The sequence below is a fragment of the Gopherus evgoodei genome, unplaced genomic scaffold (genome assembly GCF_007399415.2).
Source record: "Gopherus evgoodei ecotype Sinaloan lineage unplaced genomic scaffold, rGopEvg1_v1.p scaffold_39_arrow_ctg1, whole genome shotgun sequence".
Classification (NCBI taxonomy): Eukaryota; Metazoa; Chordata; order Testudines; family Testudinidae; genus Gopherus; species Gopherus evgoodei.
The window spans coordinates 532,782-554,391 of NW_022060060.1; the positions used below are offsets into that span (position 1 = coordinate 532,782).

The 21,610-nt window shown below is 49.6% G+C and overlaps 1 protein-coding gene and 1 long non-coding RNA gene across 3 annotated transcripts in view; one reads left to right on the forward strand and one right to left on the reverse strand.

The window, feature by feature from the left end:
* The window catches only part of LOC115642377, a 31,200-nt gene extending 23,366 nt beyond the window's left edge, over positions 1-7,834 (forward strand). The window contains exon 3 of one of the 2 annotated variants that reach the window (XR_003998185.1): positions 3,579-7,834. This is a non-coding gene — a long non-coding RNA (uncharacterized LOC115642377). The remainder of the gene's footprint in view (positions 1-3,578) is intronic. The other variant, XR_003998186.1, reaches the window with a different exon arrangement.
* The window catches only part of LOC115642209, a 440,558-nt gene that overhangs the window by 275,869 nt on the left and 143,079 nt on the right, over positions 1-21,610 (reverse strand). The gene's annotated exons all lie outside the window — the stretch shown is intronic.

The window sequence follows — 21,610 nt, forward strand, 5'->3', positions numbered from 1 at the left end:
CCCCTGTCTCTTTTCCTGCCTGAAGGTGGTTCATGAGCCACTAACTGCTCTGATCACCTCACCTGAAGCACCAGAGTAAACAGCGCCATTCTTTCTGAGACTAGCTGACGCTCTTTGCTGAAGGGGGCTCAGGGCCAGAGCAAGGATGTTTCGCGCCCTAGATGAAACTTCCACTTTGCACTCACACCCTGAGGCACCCCCCTGTCGCGGCAGCTCCCCCCCTGCACCCTGAGGTGTCCCCCGCAGGGCAGCTCCACCTCTCCGCCCTGAGGCACCCCTCTTGCGGCCCTCCCTGCGCTCCTCTGGCCCAGCTCCCTCCGCCTAAATGCCGGCGGCGACCAGGTCGGCCGAAGAGCCAACCGCTGCCGTCATTGCCGAAGAAAATGGCGCCCCCTGAATGCCAGTGCCTTAGGCGACCACCTATGTTGCCTAAATGGTTGCACTGGCCCTGAGGGGGCTGTAGGAGAGTCATGGAAGTCCTAAATAAGCTTTCCCTGTGTGAGTGACCCGAGTGAAAGTGATCCGGATACTGGGGGCCAGAAGGTCCAAGGTGGTCTCCGCCTTGCCAGGAACTGGGAGAAATGGGAGCTGATGGGACCACCTCCTCGCTGAAAGGCACACCTGCTACTACATGTACATGAATTACAGTCCTTTCACTTGAAAGTTTCTGAACAAATGGAATTGGTATACCAAAGACAATTCAAAATTACAGTTTCCCCTACAGGGAAGTTTTGACCTTGACAAGATTGTGCACCTCAGAGACGCACTTCTGGCCAATAAAGTCGGGGAAGGTCAGTTTGATGCATATTTTGATTGGTGTGGAGAAACAGAAAAATGGCACAGTGAATCTCAAATGAGGAGTCTCAAGGACTCCCAGGAGAAACTTAAAATACAATTAAAAGAGGCAAGGGAGAAATTGGCTCCTCCCCAAACTCCTGTAGGCCAGCAGATACCTCTCTACCCTTCAAGGCCTCTTCGGGGTACCCACTCCCACCCCAGGATCCATATTTAGAGTCCAGACAATTGGTTGCCCCTGCCCCACCTGCGCAGGTTGGTGAAGCACCATCCAGTCAGGCTGGAACAGTGCAGGGTGGTGAAGGACAGCCCGGCCAGGCTGGAACTGGTCGGGAAGCCCCCCCAGGAACCCCAAGTAGAAACCTCGCTGTCTCCTTCTTTTTCACGTGTGAAGTCCTCAGAAAGCCCAGTCAGTGCCCTAGAATGTACAGCTCATTGTCTGTATGATCACTTAGAAGGATTAATAACAGATTTAGATTCAACTGGGCTGGCGAAGAATACTAGAGGGAAAAACCCCCTTAGATCCACCCGTCAAACCTTGCCTCCCCACGGAGAGGCAATGTTCCCCTTGCGCCAACTCCTGGCCATAGGCTCTTTGGGTCAGGAAACCTTGGTGTCCTTGCATGCACCTTGGTCCCCCACGGATTTGTATAATTTAACTGAAAAGTTTCCAGAAGTAAGAGAAGATCCTCTTAAATTCCAGGAAGAATTAAGAACAGTCATAAACTATTATAACCCCCCTGGGCAGACTTAAACCAACTCCTAAGAGGAGTCTTGCCCAGGGAAACATTGAAAAACCTTTATGAGGAAGCCCAGTGGCCTGCACGTGACCCAGGCCACGATCAGACCAGAATTGATGTGATAAGAGACAGACTGCTGGATGCGGTCCTAGCACTTTGCCAGAAGAAGGCAGATTGGACTAAGATTAGCATCTGTAAAGGAGAAAACCCCACTGATTGTATGCAACACCTTAAGCAAGTTTTTGAAAGGCATTCCGGCATAGACTATACCAGACACCATTCCCATGGTGGCTGCTTTTGTTCAGGACCTCAACCCACGATCAGGAGACCAATTAAAAATTGGCCTTGTAGACTGCGAAGGAAAAAATCTAAATGAAATTTTAACAGCTGCCCAACATGATCACGCCTACTAGAAAAGAAAAAGGATGCCATGAAAACTAAATTAATGACCCTCCATGTCCAAAACATGCAGGAACCTTGCGACAATCACCCATTGTGGGGGAAAAGGGAGAGGCAAACCGTAATCCCTTCTTCTGCCCACCTTTCCAAAACCAAAATAATAGCACGTGTCACTATTGTAAGCAAGAGGGCCACTGGAAAAATGATTGTTCCTACTGGCCTAACTGATCCACTAACCCTGTCTTTCCACCGTCATCCTCTTCCCCAGCTCCCTTACTCCCTTGTAGCTCTTAGAATAGCCAGGAGACTGGTAACATCATCGCTCTGCTTATTCCTTCGGACTAGACTGGACCATATGTAACCTGTGTGATTAATGGAACTCCTACCTCCTGCCTGCTAGATATTGGCGCTTTGAGGTCTACTCTCTACGCTAGCGACTTCCCCTCCCTCCCTGTGATGTCTGAGATCATGAATGCAGTAGGGGTGGGCAATACTGCTATTCCCCACCCCGTTTTGTCACCACTGTCTGTTTCTATTGGCCCTCTATCTGACCATCATGCCTTCCTCCTCAGTCCTTGCTCACTGGTTAACTTTGGGAAAGGGCTTGCTCTAAATTAAATTGTACCATCTATTGTACCCCAGGACGCATGTATTTAGACGTGCCTGGTCTTAGTCATGATGAGGTCCTGGCAGTCTTACAGGCAGATGCTGAAAAGGAGGAGACTGACCCCAGCCTTTCCTTGTTGCAACAGGAATTGCTGGCTAAGGTCCGTCCCTCCTTGTGGGCTGATCATGCCAACCAGGTTCAGTACATTGGGTCTACCCAACTGGTTAAAATTCATCTAAACCCAGCAAGACCCCTTTCCAGGGTGCAGCAGTGCCCACTCTCAAAACAGGCTGAGGAAGGAATTCGACCAGTAATCGCCTCCTTTATGGAGCAAGGAGTCATTATTCCTATGGTCAGTGTGTGTAACTTCCTCATTTTACCTGTAAAGAAGCTTGGCAAACAAGCTTGGTGTTTTGTCCAGGATCTCCGTGCTGTTAATGCTGCCGTTCTCCCTACTTTCCCCATTGTTCCTAATTCTGTGACTTTCCTTTCCTGCATTCCTTCTTCTTCCATCTATTTCACAGTTGTTGACCTCTGCTCAACCTTCTTCTTGATCCCTATTCATAAAGATAGCCAGTATTTGTTTGCCTTTACCTACCAAGGGCTTCAATATACGTGAACCAGGTTACCTCAAGGTTACACTAGTCTCCCACCTTGTTCTTCCAGCTCCTCAAAAGCAGGGTTTCTAAAAGAGGGGTCGTTGCTTGTGTAGGGAAAACCCCTGGTGGGCTGGGCTGGTATGTTTACCTGCCCCGTCCGCAGGTCTGGCTGATCGCAGCTCCCACTGGCCGTAGATCAGTGCTGTGGGCTAATGGGAGCTGCTGAAAGCGGTGGCCAGTAAGTCCCTCAGCCGGCATAGCTTCCAGCAGCTCCCATTAGCCCTGGGCAGCAATCTGTGGCCAGTGGGAGCTGTGATCGGCCGCACCTGAGGATGCGGCAGGTAGATACACCGACCTGCCAAGGGCTTTCCCTGCACAAGCGGCGACCCCTGTTTGAGAAACTCTGGCATATTACAAGACACAAATGTGGTGCGTTAGGTGTATTCACTCACAGGTACAAAGTGCTCTGCCTGAACCAGCTGACGCGCTGTGCCACCCACTGCAGCCTGGAGATTGGGTTTACATTAAGGTACACCAGAGAAAGACTTCTGTGCAGCCTCACTGCAAAGGCCTCTACCAGCTCCTGTTGACCACCCACACAGTGGTCAAATGCAAGGGACTTGTCAGCTGGATCCACACCTCCCACTGCAAACAGATAATGCCACCTCTGAACTCAGACGCTAAAGAATTCCATCCGGCAGACCCCGCTCTAGGAAGCAGCCAGGGTGATAGCAACAGTGATCTCTCTCCAGGCCCTGAAAAGGAACCTAGATATAACCTCAGGAAACAAAAATAGACCGCAGCACCCCGATCCATCAGTCCATGGGCAATCGGAGCCACCATAATCTCCTGTACGCTGCTTTTACAGCCAGCTGACGCTTCGGCCTGCTGGAAAAGGGACAATAAGAGACACAAGGCCAGAATAACGCCTTTAAAAGCCCAGTGGAGAGCCTAGCGCCCACTGGCACCCAGCTGCCATGGCTGACCCCACAGCCAGAATAAAAGAAACAGCCGTGGTGCAAAAATGGCTCGTGCCCTCAATTTGGTTCATGTGTGTAGCTATGCTCTTGCTGTTATTGTTAAACTTCCATGATACCTTTATGTTCTTTTGGATGCCCAAGACCACCATCAAAGGAAAAGATCCCTTGAGATCACTGGACCAGGATCTGGGTAGTGTGCTAGCAACCTCTCCCCAGTATAATGCTAAACCACGACTGTTCCAACAGAGAAGAAGGAACACTCACGCTGCTGAAGCCCCCAAAGTCCAGAAATTCCTAACAACAAGGGACATTGAAAATTGGCCCTGGTGGAAAAAACGAAGTATTATACATTGGCAGGGAGGGAGTTGCGGGATGTATTCTTGGGAATGTGGAGTTAAGTGGTGGGGTGGGTTTATTCCAGAGGCTGCAAACTGTGTTTATGGACAAGTACCATCAGAATGTACTGCCCTCCCTAATTGGCTTCCGGAGGATGAATACCAAAACAGGCCTGGCAGGCACAAATATTAACCCCACCATCTCCGCCACCTCTGCCAACATCCCTGAAATGTACCCAATTACAGATAATACGGTATATTCTACCGAAATCCATTGGCCCAGATCTTCACGTCTTCGTAATTTACTAAAATTTTGTTCAGAAAAATTATTTTCATAGTCTAAAATAAAGCATATGAATGAGCAACTGAATGGAAAACAAATGGGTTGGTGGAAATAGAAATATATATCACATCATTACATATGAGCCCCAGAAATCAGAAGTTAAAATCGAGGGGTTCTATGAAGGGGTAGATATGATGGCTGTTCCCGGAATTTGCAGTATGGATGAAAGAGGCCCTTATTGTTATTTTGTCATGCAATTAGTAAATAATCAAACATATACCCAAAGGTTTGTTCTGCCATGGGAGATTTTACCTGTATTGAAATAATTCCAATAACTACTGTAATAACTTAACCTGCACAACATTGCAATATACCCCTTCCTATGCTATTAATGTCAATGCTTCTCAAAAGTACATAGAAGTGTATAGACAACAGATGTGGTATAGTACTTGACCAAAAAGGGACGTGTTAGGATATTGTAAGGGAAAATCCAGTGGCATCCAAACCTTATCAGCCCAAGTCTCATGTCAAACTGCCAAGGTCATCTCGCTTAAATGTACAAAGGAGTGGCACAGAGGAGACAGTGAAAAATACCCAACAGTCCCCTAGCAAAAGCAATTTTGCAATATCCTTTACAGTCGCCGTTTAACTGCAAAAGGACAGACAGTAAATAACAGGAAAGGCCTAATATGGGAAAAAGTTTGCTCCAATCTATATCGATTATGTAATATTTTTAGTAAGGAAATAACAAGGAAATGTGTGCAACTTTGTGTAACTAGTTTGTGGGTTTAAGCTTTATAAGCCTGTCTGTAACCAGCTTCAGGGAGGTTGTTTCCCATAGCGATCCTCCCCTGCGTGCTTGTAATCAATAAAGAGCCTCAGACTGATCTGATTGAAAGACAAAATGTGCGGATTGAATTTTCCACAACAGTATAGATGGACCCTGATTAATACTACGCTAGGAACTATAAATTTCACACTGCCCTTGTCCAGCTTCCAAGTCACCTCCACATACCCTAATTGCTGAGAGGGGCTGCCCTTAGGTTAGCGCAGCAAAGGGCCTAGGTTTCCTCTAGGGAAAAGAGGGACGTGACCGGACACTTGTGGGATGGTGCCAACAGCGCAGATGCTATTTGAAATATTTATAAAGGCCAACAACATGAAGAAAAAGGAGGACAATTGGAAAAGGCCACAGGTCTTATTACTGGAGCCCAATTAATTCAGGTGCAGGCTGGAGTTGGCGAATTGCGTGTTATAACCCAGAAACTGCTCACAACACTGGTGCTAAATATCACTGAGGCTGGGAAGGCATTGCAGTGGGATCTGGCATGTTCAGAAATTCAAGATTTCCTAAATGACCAGCTGATAGCCATTCAAAGTGATCTTGAGCATCAGGCTTGGCCCACTGCCCTTATAGATACTTCAGGAGTATCATCTGATCTATGGACCTGGAGACATACTTGGAGATTTTCTGGGTGGAAGGTCAGACACTTGCAATGCTCCTTCCAAGCTTATGGACCCATAAAAGGGGTGTGGACTCCCACATTCTGAATCCTGCTGGGTCTGTGGGGAGGATGCATGTGGGATTGGATAATTCACTGAGACATTTGGGAAATTAAAATACCTGGTGGGCCTAATGGATTTATAGTCAGTGCTCCTGGAATAACACCCGATATTTGGGTGGGGATAGGGAGCCAATGGACACTCTGGCTGTTAGAACCCCACAGCTCCAGTGTATATGCAAACTGAGGCCAGGAGAAGTCGTCACTGTTCACAACCACCCTAGTGGGACACCTGCTTTTCCATGCAAATAATAGCTGGGTGTATGTTACAGCCACCATTTTGTAAGATTTACATTTTAATCTCACCACTGTTGCTGGCAGTAATATTATTTATTGGCCTGCGGACAAACATTTGCAAACAGCCCTTAAGTTTCAGATACCTTTCAGTTGGACTGCCTTATACCTGATCAGTTCCAAAGTTTGCTTTCACTCCTCCCAGAGATCCAGAAAATCTCTGAATTGCAAGGGCAAATTCATATGCTCCAAAACAGATACGGAATTGAAGAGAATGCTTTTCATACAGCTTATAGAATGTCTACTTTATGCCCTAAGTATGATGTATTGTGTTCTGTGACTAAGGCTGTACAACCCCATCATATTATTCCAGTGGGAATGCTAATGCGTTTATTGTTATTGTTTAGCCTAAGGTTATGTTATTGCTGTTGTAAAAACCGTAATAATAATGGCACCTTCCATGTTCATACTGACCATGCATTGTCATTGCCTTCAACCAAAACCCCAAAGGCTATACCACTTAATTTAGAATCAGAGATACAGAATTTAATGAATATGCAAGTTTAGGCCAAGGTGGTGCCAAAAAGGCGCAAAAGGAAGGATTGTAGAGGCAAAATTAAGTAGGCCTGAACTTTGGTCAAGACAACTGTGTATGTGGTCAGTGGACAGGTGGGGGGAGCGAGGAAAATTACTAACAAGACACAATTGCAACAGCCAGTATTGCTTAATGTAACTGCAACAGGTAGTGTTAGGAAAGCTGTTAAGCACAAAAGAACAACTTGTGAATAACAGGAAAAGCTTGTTTTCGCTGTATTCCTAATAAGGGGAAATGTTACCAAGGAGTATGTGTAACTAAATGTGGTTTTGATCTCTATAAGCTTGTGTGTTCCCTTTCTCGGGGGAGCTGCCAGACTGGTGGTCTCCCCCTGCATCCCTGCAATAAAGGGGCCTCAGGCTGTTCTGATCCAAACACAACGCGTGGTCATTTTTCCACAACACTGCTAACTTGCCTGGCCAGGCTGCAGATGCTCCACCCCTGGTTTTTGTATGAGTTCCTGCATTGCTCTGTGTCACTGGAGCAGTAATAGGTGGCGGTGTCCACAGCTGTCTGTGAGCGCAGCTGCAGAGAGAGCGCGTTTTTAGATGTGTCTCTGGAGAAGCTCAGGTGGCTCTGGAGAGACAGGGTGTAGCCTGTGCCCCTGGTAGTGCCTATATACCCGAGCCACTCTAAGCCTTTGCCAGGAGGCTGCCGGACACAGTGCCAGCCTGTGATAGTGATGGAGAACCTGGAGACAGCACAGGTCAGAGTGAAGGAGTTGGAGGGTTTCACAACTCCTGGGCCAGTCTGGACCAGCTGCTCTGCACCTGGGACAGAACAGTTGGGAAAAGGAGTTAAGGCCTCGATTCTGCTTCTAAGGGCTCCAGCCTGTGTCCCAAATCTCCCCTGGACACTCACACAGGTCAGCGGACAGTGACAGCATGAGGACGAGTAAAGATTTCATGTTGGTCTTCAAGTGAAACGCAAACCAGTGAAGTTGCGGGTCAGGCCCTGAGCAGGCGGGTCCCAGTGAGAACCCAGGAGCTGCTCTTTAAACAGGGAACAGGGGTCTGAGATTTGCATAAAACACCCCAACCTCCCCCATCCCTCTTGAAAAGGAGCTGGAATGGGAGTGATCTCCAGCGCCCATTGGCCAGTCTCCCCCCGTTAGCTGTGCAACAGGCCGGGGGATGAGCAGAGCATTACCGAGCACTTCCTAATCACTGCCCTAGTTCCCTCTGTCTGGGCTCTGAGACTGGTGCCCATCACCGTGGTATCTTGGCACTATGTGTTTGTGAGTATAAGTTGGGGTTTGTTTGAGCTCCAATCAAGGTGATGACAGAAGGTTTGTTTGGGCAAGGAGGGCTCAGACTCTTTGCCTCCTCTGCTCACATTTAAAGTCCCTTTAACCCCCACCAGGAAACCTGGAAATGTCCAAACAGGACACAAGGGAATTGTGAGCATTTCCCTCCCCCCTCAGGAACTGGCATGTGAGTATCTCCGAGTAGGGATAAACATCCTGGGAGGCTGGAGCGCGGTGTAGGGGAGAGTCAGCACCCACATGGAGGAGAGGTCCATCAGTGGCCAGGCTGGTCAGGGATGGTGTCCCTAGCCTCTGTTTGCCAGAAGCTGGGAATGGGCTACAGGGGGTGGATCACTTGGTGATTCCCTGTTCTGTTCTGTTCTGTTTATTCCCTCTGGGGCACCTGGCATTGGCCACTGTCAGAAGACAGGACACTTGGCTAGATGGACCTTTGGTCTGACTCAGTCTGGCCGTTTTTATGCAGGGTGACCAGATCGCAAGAGTGAAATATCAGGACACATTGGTCAAGCTGGGTGTGTGTGTTGGGGACAGACAGACACAGGTGCACAGCCCTGTCCGGAGTCAGAGGCACCCTGGTCTGCCTGGCCCTGTGCTACCAGCATGTCCCTTCCTGTTGGGGGTGGGCCCAGGCTGCACCACAGCTCCCCTGCCCAGCGCCCCCTGGAGCCACTATGCCCAGAGCCCCCTAAAACCCTTCCACCACAAATGCACAGTGCTGTGCCCACACACCCAGTGCCCCCCTACCCACAGCCCCACCACAGCTTCCCAGCACCCCACACAGAACCCCCCTCACTAGTTTCCCAATACACACAGATTTACCCTCCCTCCCAGTGCCCTTCCCCACAGCCCCACCACAATGACACAATGCCCCACACAGATCCGCACTGCCTAGTGCCCTGACACACACAGACCTCCCCCACTGCCCAGCCCCACCAACAGGCCCCCACTGTCTAGCACCCCAAAACACACAAACCTCCCCCCCAGCACCCTCTACACCCTCACAGCCCAGCGCCCCCCGACACCTCCCAGACACTCACTCCATCACACCCTGCCCTCTTCCCTGGCCACATTCACCAGCCCTGCCGGGAGGTCTCTGGCTCCTAGGGTGAGAGCAGCGAGGGGGGTCTCCAGACTCTCCACTTGCTGAGCCGGCCACAAGCGCATGGCTCCCATTGGCTGAGAGAAGCACCAATGGGAGCTGCCGAGCAGGGCTTGCAGGCACCGGCAGCATGCAGAGCCCCCCACCAAAAGGGCCAGAGGGACCTGCCAGGGGACGAGGTGGGGAGTCCCAGAGGTACACACCTGGGGCCAGGGCTGGCCTTAGCCAGTGCGGGGCCGATTCCTGGGGCATGTACTCTCCGGGCGCACTTCGGATTTCCGCGCTCTGGCTGGGGGAGCAGGACCGTGGGGTTGCGGGGCTCTGGCCTGGGTAGCGGGGCCGCGGGACTTGTCGCACTCCACCGGGGGAGCGGGTGCGCGGGGTTGTGGGGCTTCAGCTGCGGGAGCTGGGCAGCTGCACTTGACATTTTCCGGCCAGGGGACCGGGGCCGCGGGACTTGCCGCGCTCCTGGGACGGGCAGGGCTGCGGCGTTGCGGGGCTCCGGCAGGGGGAGCGGCTGTGAGGAAGTGGGGCTGTTCTTAATGTTCCCTCTGAATACTGCCGGGGGGCCTTAGTTTTGTGGCCAGCCCTCTGTCTCCTGGCAACTAATGGCCAGGCCCTTCCCCCCCCTGCAAGGGGGTGCTTAAAGTGTGGGAGAACAAAGAGGGGGAAAAGAACTGAGCAGAGAGCAGGGGCTGGAGGGGGTTTGGAGTCTGGAGCTGGCTGTGGAGAGGAGTGAAGTGTAGACGTGGGGGTCTGGCTCACTGCTCCCCAGAATGGACCTGGCTGAGGGGTCCGGCTCACGGTACCTACAAGCTCTGTTTTAGACCCTGTTCCTGTCATCGAATAAACCTCTGTGTTACTGGCTGGCTGAGAGTCACATCTGACTGCAAAGTGGGGGTGCAGGACCCTGTGGCTTCCCCAGGACTTCCCTGGGGCAGGCTCACTGTGGGAAGCGCACAGAGGGGCAGAGGATGCTGAATGCTCCAAGGAGAGACTCAGAAGGTGAAGACGTGTGAGCTTCTTGCCTTGGAGACAGTCTGCTCCAAGGGAGAGGAGGCCCCCCAAAGTCCTAACTGGCTTTGGGGGGAGCAGTTCCAGATCATCGCCCAGGGACTCTGTGACAGAGGGGCCACATGGTTGCGGGGCTCTGGCCGGGAAAGCGGGGCTCCGTGGTTGCGAGGCTCTGGCCGGGGGAGTGGGAGCACGGGGTTACGGATATCCGGCAGGGAGAGCAGGGCTGTGAGGTTGTGGGGATCCGGCCAGGAGAGCGGGGCTGCAGGGTTGTGGGGCTCTGGCCAGAGTAGTGGGGTTGCAGGACTTGCCACCCTCCTGCCTGGGGAGTGGGACCACAGGGTTGCGGGGCTCCGGTCGGGGGATCGGGAGCGCGGGGTTACGGGGATCCGGCAGGGAGAGCGGGGCTGTGAGGTCGCGGGGCTCTGGTCGGGGTAGCAGGGCCGCGGGACTTGCCCTGCTCACTGGGGGAGCAGGACTGCGGGGTTGCGGGGCTCCGGCTCTGGGAGCGGGGCCAAAAGGCAAAAGCTGACATTAACATTGTTTCAGTCTCTGTGTTACTTGACATGGTGTTTTCATTGTCACCACAGAAAGGAAGGACTCTGCATAGACAGAAATTTGCCTGGGCATCAGTATAAAATATTAGGTAAAATTTGCTTTAAAAATTAAACCTGGTGCTTTGTCATCTTGTGTCATCATTTTTATTTCTTAGCTTTCAGCTATTTCAGTGAACTCTAAAACTTTCACACTGACTGTTTCCTATCTGCCATTGTATCTCTCTAATCTCCTTCAGAACCATCACTGACTTTTTTCCATTTTAATATAAGGTTATAGTTTATGTGTAAGCATATATGCTAATTTGTGGTTTTACGCTTTATAAGCTGTGACAAAAATCAGTTGGGTAGAGCGGCTTAACCCTTGCTAGGGGACACACCGTCTCTCCATGCGTGCATGCATGTATTGATGATTCCTCAATAAAAGGAGCCTCAGGCTGTCTGATCAATTAACAAGGTGGTGGTCTTTTCCCCAACATTCTGGTGCCATGACTCGGATGCCACAAGGGGGCTTTCCTGGACCAGAAGACCCCCAGGCAGCCCATCCCAACCCCGGGCCCACCAGGTAAGAGACCTTTTGAAATCTCTACGGGGTTTGGAGATGGACTGGGCCGTGGGCTCTGGTTTGGGGTAAGTCACAAGCTGGCTCTGAACTGTTGATCATCAGACAGACCTGACATGCTTGCTCAGGTTCCCGTCCTGATTCGTAAGTCCCGGTTATACTCTAGAGTCTTCCGTCCCGTCCCGAGAGCCGGCTCCGCGAGGGAAGACCCGTAGAACCCAGTAACGGCCAATGAATAACGTCATTAACTTTACTAACTCTACTAGTGTATGGGCGGTTCTCGACAGTTATTGGAACTTGGAGCAACCCCAGGGTTTGCTCTTGTTCTTGGGAGGGGTGATTTTGTTTGTCCTTTTAATGTTGTGGAAACTGAAGTTCTGAGTGCTGTATGTTGGAAAAGGCCAGACGGCCGGAGTGAACGATAACTGTGGGAAGACGCCCCGAGCCTCTCGCGAAGCATAAGCTCGTGACCGGGAGTGCCTTGAAAGCAAGCCCCACAGTTGAGTGATATGGACTGAGAAGCTTCCCTGGCTGATAGGCCTTGGTGAGTAGCTCTACAGCCGGGGTGCAAGGCGTGGGAGTGTGAACCCTGTCTCCGTCTCTCTCTCTCTCTTTAATATTGTGTGTTGTGGAGGGTGGAAGATGGGGGCAGGTCAATCCAAAGGGATTCCTAGCCCACCAAAAGGTACTCCTGCTGCTTATATGTATGTACACCGTGGCCCGTCGACATGCAAATATTTGCAGAAATGGAATTGGTATACTAGAGATAACCCAATATTGCAGTTCCCCTTGGAAGGAAGATTTGACCTCGACAGGATCGTGCACCTCCGTGGTGCCCTCCTGGTCAACAAAGTGGGTCAGGGACAATTTGATGCATATTTTGAGTGGCATGATGAAATGGGAAAGCGCCGTCAGGAATCTCAGGTCAGAGGTCTTAAAGATACCCAAGATAAGTTAAAAATACAGCTTAAAGAGGCACAGGAGAAACTGGCTAATGTTCACAGTACATTGAGCCACCCTTTGGTTCCCCTCTGTCCCTCTAAAGTTTGCCCAACCGGCCCGAACCCGAAACCAGGAAAACCGGTCTCTACTCCCTCCTCAGATGAATTAATTGATCTGTTCGTAGAGAGTCGACAGTGGCCCGTTCCTCCTCCATACAACTCAGATGAACAGGGCCCTCCAACAACATCGGGATCTGGATCCGGGTTCACTGGAACTAGTTCCGAACATTATCCATCTTCTGATTCTAGCAAATCAACACCCTTAATCCCCACTTCAGCAGTCTCCTCCCCGGCAGATAGTTCTATCCCCAGAACAGAACTCACTGCCGAACTGAAGGCAAGCTTTGATAGCATATTGTCTAGGACTGAAGAACTGTTGGCAGAGTGGCAGGCAACAGTGGGAGACAAAGAATTGATTGGGCTAGTGAATCCTCCTCACCCCAATCACCACTGCGTGACTTATCACGTAGCATCGCTGGGTTGAAAACTCTCATAACATCACCCAAGTATCAAGCCATTCTTGATGAGGCCAATAACGCCGATACCAACCCTGTATCTTCCCGTACCCGTAGGCGTCTCAAAAGTTTATTAGAACTAGCTGAAAAGTGCGAGCCAGACAGAAGCGTAAGCACCTTTCCCCTCAGGCAATTGCCAGGGCCAATGGGGTTAGTAACTGTACACGCCCCTTGGTCACCAGGCGATTTGTATAACCTGATAGAAAAATTTCTAAAATTCCGAGAGGATCCTGTTAAATTCCAGGAACAATTAAGTATGATAGTGTGATGCTATAACCCTTCAGGGGCGGATATGGACCAACTTCTAACAGCAATAGTGCCCAGGGAAACTCTTATAAGTCTCTACCAGGAGGCCGGCTGGCCTGAAGATTCCCGTCAGCATCCAGAGGACGAATTAGCAACAAGAAGGGATGCCCTGGTTAGAGTGGTTCTTACCGTCTGCCCCAGGAAAACAGATTGGGCAAAAATAAATGCTTGCAAACAAAATAAGGGAGAAAATCCGGCAGATTTTATGGAACGTATTAAGAAAGTGTTTGAAAGGTATTCGGGAATTGAGTACGCAGAGGCTACTGCTAGACAAGCAGTGGTAGCTGCTTTCGTGCAGGGACTCTTGCCCAAGGTGGGAGAGCAGTTAAGGATCAGTGTAGTAGATTGGGAAGGAAAAAATTTGGAAGAAATCTTGGCTACGGCCCAGCATTTTTATCGACAGTTAGAAAGAAAAAAGGACGAGACGGAATCTAAACTTATGGCTCTACAGATACAGACTATGCAAGACTCTAGTGCAAAAGGACCTAGGCGAAAGCAACGGCCATCAGGGGCTGGGGCTTCAGCCCCAACTGGCACTAACCCTTCAACCGGTCCTAACCCAACAGCTTGTTTTCTGTGCGGTCAGGAGGGACATTGGAAAGCTAATTGCCCTCAATTGAGCAATGTTTATTGCAGATATTGCAAAAAAGAGGGACATCTCATTAAGGATTGCCCTACGCGCCCCCCGAGACCTAACCCGAGAACGGGGGGAGCCGCAGGACAACCTTACACTGTTCCATTCTTTCCCACGCCATCCCCTCCACCCCTTAACTGTTAGGAGTGCCAGGAGACTGAGAACGTTGTCATTGCCCCACTCATTTCAGTGGACCAAACTGGTCCGACGGTTTCTTGTTTAATCAATGGTGTTCCCACTCCCTGTTTGATAGATATGGGAGCTTCTAGATCTACTCTTAGAGCACAGGAATTTCCCGCTGTGCCCCTCTCTTCCGATGTCGTTACCGCTATAGGAGTGGGGAACACTCCTATCCCCCACCCTGTTTCTTCTCCTCTGTCGATCTCCATTGGCCCTCTCTCCGCTGACCATGCTTTCCTTCTCAGTCCTTGCTCTCCCGTTAATCTCTTGGGAAAGGATTTGTTATGCAAACTAAATTGTACTATCTTTTGTTCCCCTGACGGGGTATTCTTGGAAGTGCCTGATCCGGCCCACAATGAAGTGCTCGCCCTCTTACAAACAGATCCTGCCCCAGACGGGGAGACCCACCCCAGCCCTTCCTCATTGCAACAGGAACTGCTGGCTGTTTCCCCCACACTGTGGGCTGAACATGCCAACCAAGTAGGGCGCATTAGCTCTGCTCTACCCGTTAAAATTCGGCTGAATCCAGAAAAACCCCTTCCCAAAATTCGTCAATGTCCCCTCTCCCGACAAGCGGAAGAGGGAATTCTTCCGGTGATCTCTGCCTTACTCGACCAAGGAGTTATTATACCGACAGAAAGTGAATGTAATTTGCCGATATTACCTGTGTGAAAACCTGGAAAGAATACCTGGCGATTCGTACAGGATCTGCGTGCCATTAATGCTGCTGTACTTCCAACTTTCCCGGTGGTCCCCAATCCCGCTACCATCCTCTCTTGCATACCCCCGACTGCATAGTATTTCTCTGTCATAGATTTATGTTCAGCCTTTTTCTCTATCCCGATCCACGTAGATAGCCAGCTTCTCTTCGCCTTCACTTATCAGGGCACCACGTATACCTGGACCATATTGCCCCAGGGATATACTGAGTCACCCACTATTTTTTCTCAAATCCTAAAAAAGGATCTAGATGATATCCGGTTCCCTCAGGGGTCTGTTTTAATCCAATATGTCGATGATTTATTGCTAGCATCTGATTCTTTAGAAGCCTCTAAGACTGATACGCTCGCGCTCCTTCAGGCCTTGGCTCAGAAAGGTCACAAAGTTTCTAAATCAAAACTGCAGCTCTGTCTCCCGACGGTTCACTATCTTGGTCATGATATTTCTGCTGGAAAGCGTGGCTTATCTTCCTCACGAATCCAAGCTATTCAACAGATTCCAAAGCCAATCACTAAGAAGCAACTTAGAGGGTTCCTAGGAATGGCAGGCTATTGCAGGCAATGGATTCCTGGATATGCTTCCCTCGTACGGCCCTTGCAAAATCTAACCCTCAATAAGGTCACTGACCCCATTCCGTGGCCTGAGGAAGCAGAAACAGCATTCCAACGAGTCAAAAACGCCCTGGCTAAGGCTCCTGCCTTAGGCCTCCCCGATTATAAAAAACCTTTTACCCTGTTCTGCCACGAAAAGGAGGGTTCCGCCCAAGATGTCCTTACGCAATCACACGGGGGGAAAAATAGACCCATTGCGTATTTCAGTTCTTCCTTAGATCCGGTGGCTGCAGCATTACCCAGTGCCTTCGGTCGGTAGCTGCTGCCGCCAGGTTAGTTGAAGCTTCTGCTTCCCTTGTCTTAGGCAGTCCTTTAGCTGTGGCAGTTCCCCATGCTGTTACAGCCCTTCTTACTAAAAGTAAAACTCAGCACCTTTCTAACTCTCGGCTCACAAAGTATGAAATGCTTCTTTTAAATGCTGCAAATGTTACTTTGATTAGGTGTCCAGTACTTAACCCAGCTTCCCTTCTCCCTACGGCAACCGATGGGGAACCCCATGATTGCTTATCTGTAACTGCTGAATTGTCTGCTCCTAGACCTGATCTGCAAGATATTCCCTTACAAAACCCAGAGCTGATTTATTTTGTAGATGGGTCCTGTTTAAGGAATGTAGAAGGCCAGCTGGTAGCAGGCTATGCTGTGTGCGATCAACGAAGCATTATAGAAGCCTTTTCCCTTCCCTTAGTAAGGTCAGCCCAAGTTGCTGAACTGTTCGCCCTTACCAGAGCTTGTTGCTTGGCAACTGGTATGTCTGTCACCATTTATACTGATTCTAGATATGCCTTTGGAGTAGTACATGATTACGGCCAGCTATGGAAATATAGGGGTTTTCTCACCTCTACTGGAGCCCCCATCAGTCATGGCTCCTATGTCAATGCTCTCTTGTCTGCTGTGCAGTTGCCTTCTGCCATTGCTGTGGTCAAGTGTCCCGCTCACCAGAAACCCCAAGATGACGTTACTCGAGGAAATGCCCTGGCGGACGCTACCGCCAGGCAGGCGGCCCTTTCCGGGTCTCCGGCTCCTACTGAAATAGTTACTCTTTGTCTGTCCCAATCTTCTTCTCCAATCGATTCCCTGCAAAATCTATCGCTTGCACAGGAATCGGCGTCGGAGGAGGAAAAGAACCGCTGGAGACAGTCTGGTTGCTCCAAGCATCCGGAAGACGCCTTGTGGCGTGCACCAGACGGCCGCCTGGTAGCGCCCCTGGCCTTACTCCCTCACCTTGCCCGTCTAGCCCATGGGCTGGCACACGTAGGAAAGGAAGGAATGATGGCATCTGTAGCCAAATATTGGTATGCTCCGAATTTTACAAGCATAGCTCAGCAATATTGTTGTTCTTGTCCTATTTGTCTGGCATACAACAGTGGACAACCAGTTCGTACCACCCAGGCGGCGCATCCGCCGCCATGGGGACCTTTTGTAAATGTCCAAGTAGACTTTATAAGCTTGCCCAAATGTTGTTCATATGAATACGTGTTAGTATGTGTCTGTATGTACTCAGGGTGGGTAGAAGCATATCCTTGTGCTAAGGCAGATTCAATAACCGTTGCTAAAAAACTACTGAAAGATTTCATCCCGCTTTGGACTTCCTGCCTCCATAAATAGTGACAGAGGTACCCATTTTACTGGCCAGGTTACACAACATATCTGTAAAGCCCTTCAGATTGAACAACATCTGCACTGTGCACACCACCCCCAGAGTGCTGGGGCAGTGGAATGTAAAAATGGGGATCTGAAAAATAAGCTGGCAAAATTATGTGCAGAAATGGGCCTCAAATGGCCAGATGCATTACCCCTGGTATTAATGCAAATGAGAAACACCCCTATGTGCAAGCATGGATTGTCTCCTCACGAGATTCTCATGGCTAGGCCAATGAGAATGCCTGTGACCCCGCCTATAAACCCTAAGGCACTGGATTTGCAATTATGTGATGAAACAGTATTAGAATATTGCAAAGCACTAATTCGCCATGTTAGATCTGTTCACTCACAGGTTCAAAGTGCCCTACCAGACCCTGCAGAGGCCGCGTGTCACCCCCTGGAGCCTGGAGACTGGGTTTGCTACAAAGCCTTCCAGCGTAAGTCGTCTCTGGAGCCCACGTGGAAAGGCCCGTACCAGGTTCTGCTAACTACGCTTACGGCAGTGAAGTGCCGGGGACTGCCTAATTGGATCCACTCGTCCCACTGCAAAAAGGTGACTCCGCCTCTAGATCCGACCACGGCTCCCTTTGTTCCACGAACTCAATCGTCATCTGCAGTGTGTATGCCTGGATCCCAGCCTAAGTACCACCTCAGGGGCTGGCAGGTTGTGTAAAGTCACAATGAGTGACCCAAGAGCCAAGATCAAAGAAACCACTATGATACGGAAATGGTTGCTGCCTTCCCTATGGCTAATCACTGCCTTAATGTTCTTTTTGTTCCTTTTAAATCTATATGACTCTTTTATACTCCCAGGAACTCTATGCAAAACTGGTTGAGCACCTTCCTCACCAGCACCAATACCAGAGACTGAGCCCAGACCAAGTCCTTCCCTGCGTGATGTACAGACTGCCGCAGTCACAAAAAAGGAAAGAACCAGGAAGTCCCGAGAGATCGGAACAAAAGGGCCAAAGAAACTCGCTGTCAAAGACGTCAAAAACTGGCCGTGGTATAAAAGGCGTAATATCGTGTGGTGGCAAGGAGGGAGGTGTGGGAAGTATCACTGTGGAATTGATTGGAGTTATATCCGTCCCCTTCCAGCCATTTGCCCAGCACCTTATGTACCCTCTGCATGTTCTACCATTCCCGAATTGCTTAAAGTTTATATTACACACACCCCCATACCCCCTATGCCAATGCCTCCTGTTCCTGCACCAACCCCACAGCCCCCACAATTCACCCTCACCAAACTCCTGACCCCATCCCCTTATTACCAACTACCTACACCATGATACAATGGCCCAGACCATCCCCTTCAAGTGACTCATTCTTGTATTGTGCAACTAAATTATTTTTCTGGATGCAAGGTCACGTGTACAAACGTACAATCAAATGGAATACATTCGGAAGGGTCTTCCTTACTTATACAGACATAACTACGGCCGTCAATTACACCGGCCCCCCTTATACAACCATGGAAATCATAGCCCAGTGGGCAACCACTGTTGATCTTATGCTAGTTCCTGGCCTGTGCCACACCCCTGACGCCCAAGGACCAAAGTGCTTTCTGGTCACCCAAGTTACAAAAAACCGATATTCTCACAAAAAAGGTATGCCCTGCCCCACTCTCCTTTACTTGTGTAGAAACCATTCCCATAACCATCGAAAATATAACATCCACTCTAATTCAGTATACCCCCTCCTACTTAGTTAACATCTCAATGGCCAAACAGGGAATCATAGTACACGACCAACAATTGTGGTATGAGTCTCCAGAAAAACCTAAACTCTCTGGATTTAAATGGACTGTGTTAAATGCCACTCTAAGCACCGTTCGGTTTTGTCTCCCTCTGACCCAATTTCAAATTACGACCACATATCCAAATTGTTCCAAAGGAGCTGCCATTCGCCTAATGCAGCAGCAGTCATGGATCCAAGAGGGTGAAAAGAGAAAAGATCTAACTGATACCCTAGTGCTAGGAACTAATACTGTGACCTCGGCCTGGACTATCTATAAAACCCAGCTACATGAAGACCGATTAGGAAAATTGGAACAAGTGGCAAGTTTCATGTCTGGGGCTCAAATAACTCAGCATAAGGCAGCAATAGGCGAGTTACATAGTATCTCTACCTTAAGTGCCGTTACCCAGGATCTGCTAAGGCAAATGATCCAACATGCCGCTATGGCGGGAAAGGCATTGCAGTGGGACCAGGCATGTTCAGAGATACAGGATTACCTAAACACCATTCTCACCTCCATTCAAAAGGACCTGGAACTGCAAAACTGGCCCACTGCCCTTACTAACACATCAGGAGTCCCACCAAATTTGTGGCCATGGAGGCACACATGGAAATTCTCCGGATGGAAGTGTTGGTGCTCACAATGTTCCTTCCAGGCGTATGGACCTGTGAAAGGAGTGTGGGCTTCTGCGTACCGTATCCTCCCAGGCCCATGGGGTGGCTGCTTGTGGGATTGGGTAATCCACCGAGATGTATGGGAAATTAAACCTCCCGGCGGCCCCAACCGGTTTTTAGTCAGTGCCCCAGCCATTACTCCTGACCTTTGGATAGGCCTTGGTAACCTTTGGACCTATTGGCCTTTACAACCTCCCCAGCTTCAGTGCATTCGAAAATTAAATCCTGGAGAAGTAGTCACTATTCACCACCGAGTGTGTTGGGAAGGTGTTGGACACCTACAAGATTTGGCCTCCCATACCTTCTTTATAGCCAATAACAGCTGTGTCTATGTTAATTCTTCTGTGTTGCACGGTGTGGCATTTAACTTGCATACCAACTCAGGTACCCATGCTATCTATTAGCCTACAGACAAACCTTACCGAGTTTCCTTACAGTTCAGGGTCCCTTTTAATTGGACATCGGTAGTGCCTGATCGTTTTCACACCTCCTAGCCCTCTTGCCCGAAGTACAATCTATATCGCAATTGCAAACACAGATCCATTACCTTGAAACCATATATCAAAATAAGTTACAGGCATTGCAAACCGCCCATTTAGTAAAAAGTGATGTTCCCTGTCAAGTTACCAAGGTATTACGCCCTTCACAGCACCCTTGGTATGTATGGGCCCTTTTAGGAATCGGTATACTCATTTCCCTATGTCTTTGTTGCTGGTGTTGCTGTTGTTATTGTATTAGATGTTGTTGTTGTAAAATACGTTCCAACTGCTTAAGTTCTAGCCCTACATCATATACCCCACCACCTACACCCTTACACTCTATGGTGAACCTTGACGCAGCAAAAGCCGCAAGCTGCTGTAGTCCTGGCAACGGGAGGGGGCTAGGCCGTCGTGCTACCGGAAGAGGACAAGGGCCCTCGTATGGTGTCACTCTCGTGATTTTTACGGCGCTCCTTGTAAGAAGCGTGGCGGCTCCAGCGGAAAGCCCTCCCGCCAACGCTTGGGTGATGTTGGCGCAAACAGCCATTAATACAACATCTTTTTGCCTTCCCAAAGTGCATGCTGTGGGGACGGTGATGGAAACTTGCTTTATTGGTGTCAGTGCTACCCCGGCTTCACTACAGCCACACACCACCCAGTATACGAGTTCAAAGCGCATGACATATAAAGACCTATACGTGTTGTGCACTGCGACAACTGTACGTGATGCCAGCATGTATCCCTTTCACCTGGCAAATGTTACCCCAGCTGATGCCTGTGTGTATTTTTAAAATGCCACACGTGCTAAAGTGGATCTTACAAATGGGGAATTGAGGTGCCAGAATAAGATTGAGATTACCTATGCTACGGGTCATTGTAAATTGCCTGCCGGATGGTTTTTGTTGTGTGGGCGGGTTGCATACCCGTATATTCCTGCCAATAGTGATGGAGGACCATGCACCATTGGCCGAGTAACCCCCCTGATGGTTCAACATCCCCAGGCAAATTATACTCGCCACCGGTGAAGTACTATTCCTTTAGATTCTAGTTGTAAAGCCGAAGTAACCCGCTACTTGGAGGGAAGAGCGGCAGCTTTATTGTTTTCTTTAGTGGGTATTCCAGGTATGGTAGCGCATAATTATCATGCTGTTGCCCACCTTGCCTGCACTGTAGCTAAATCTCTTAATTTAACTTCCACAGTTGTGGCTTTGCTTGCACAAGAATTAGGTAAAGTACGTCAGGGTATGTTACAAAATCGCTTAGCTATTGATTATTTGTTATTGCGACATGGACATTCGTGCAAAGATTTTGCTGGTATGTGTTGCTTTAATATCACAGATGCGGGAACTGATATAGCCAAGGAGTTGCAAGAATTGCGCCATTTAGCAGAAGGTATTGGTCAGCAAGACGGGGATTCTTGGCTGTGGTCTTGGCTCACATCCCTTTGTGGTTGGGCCGCACACCTTGTTCAAGGCTTGTGCATTGG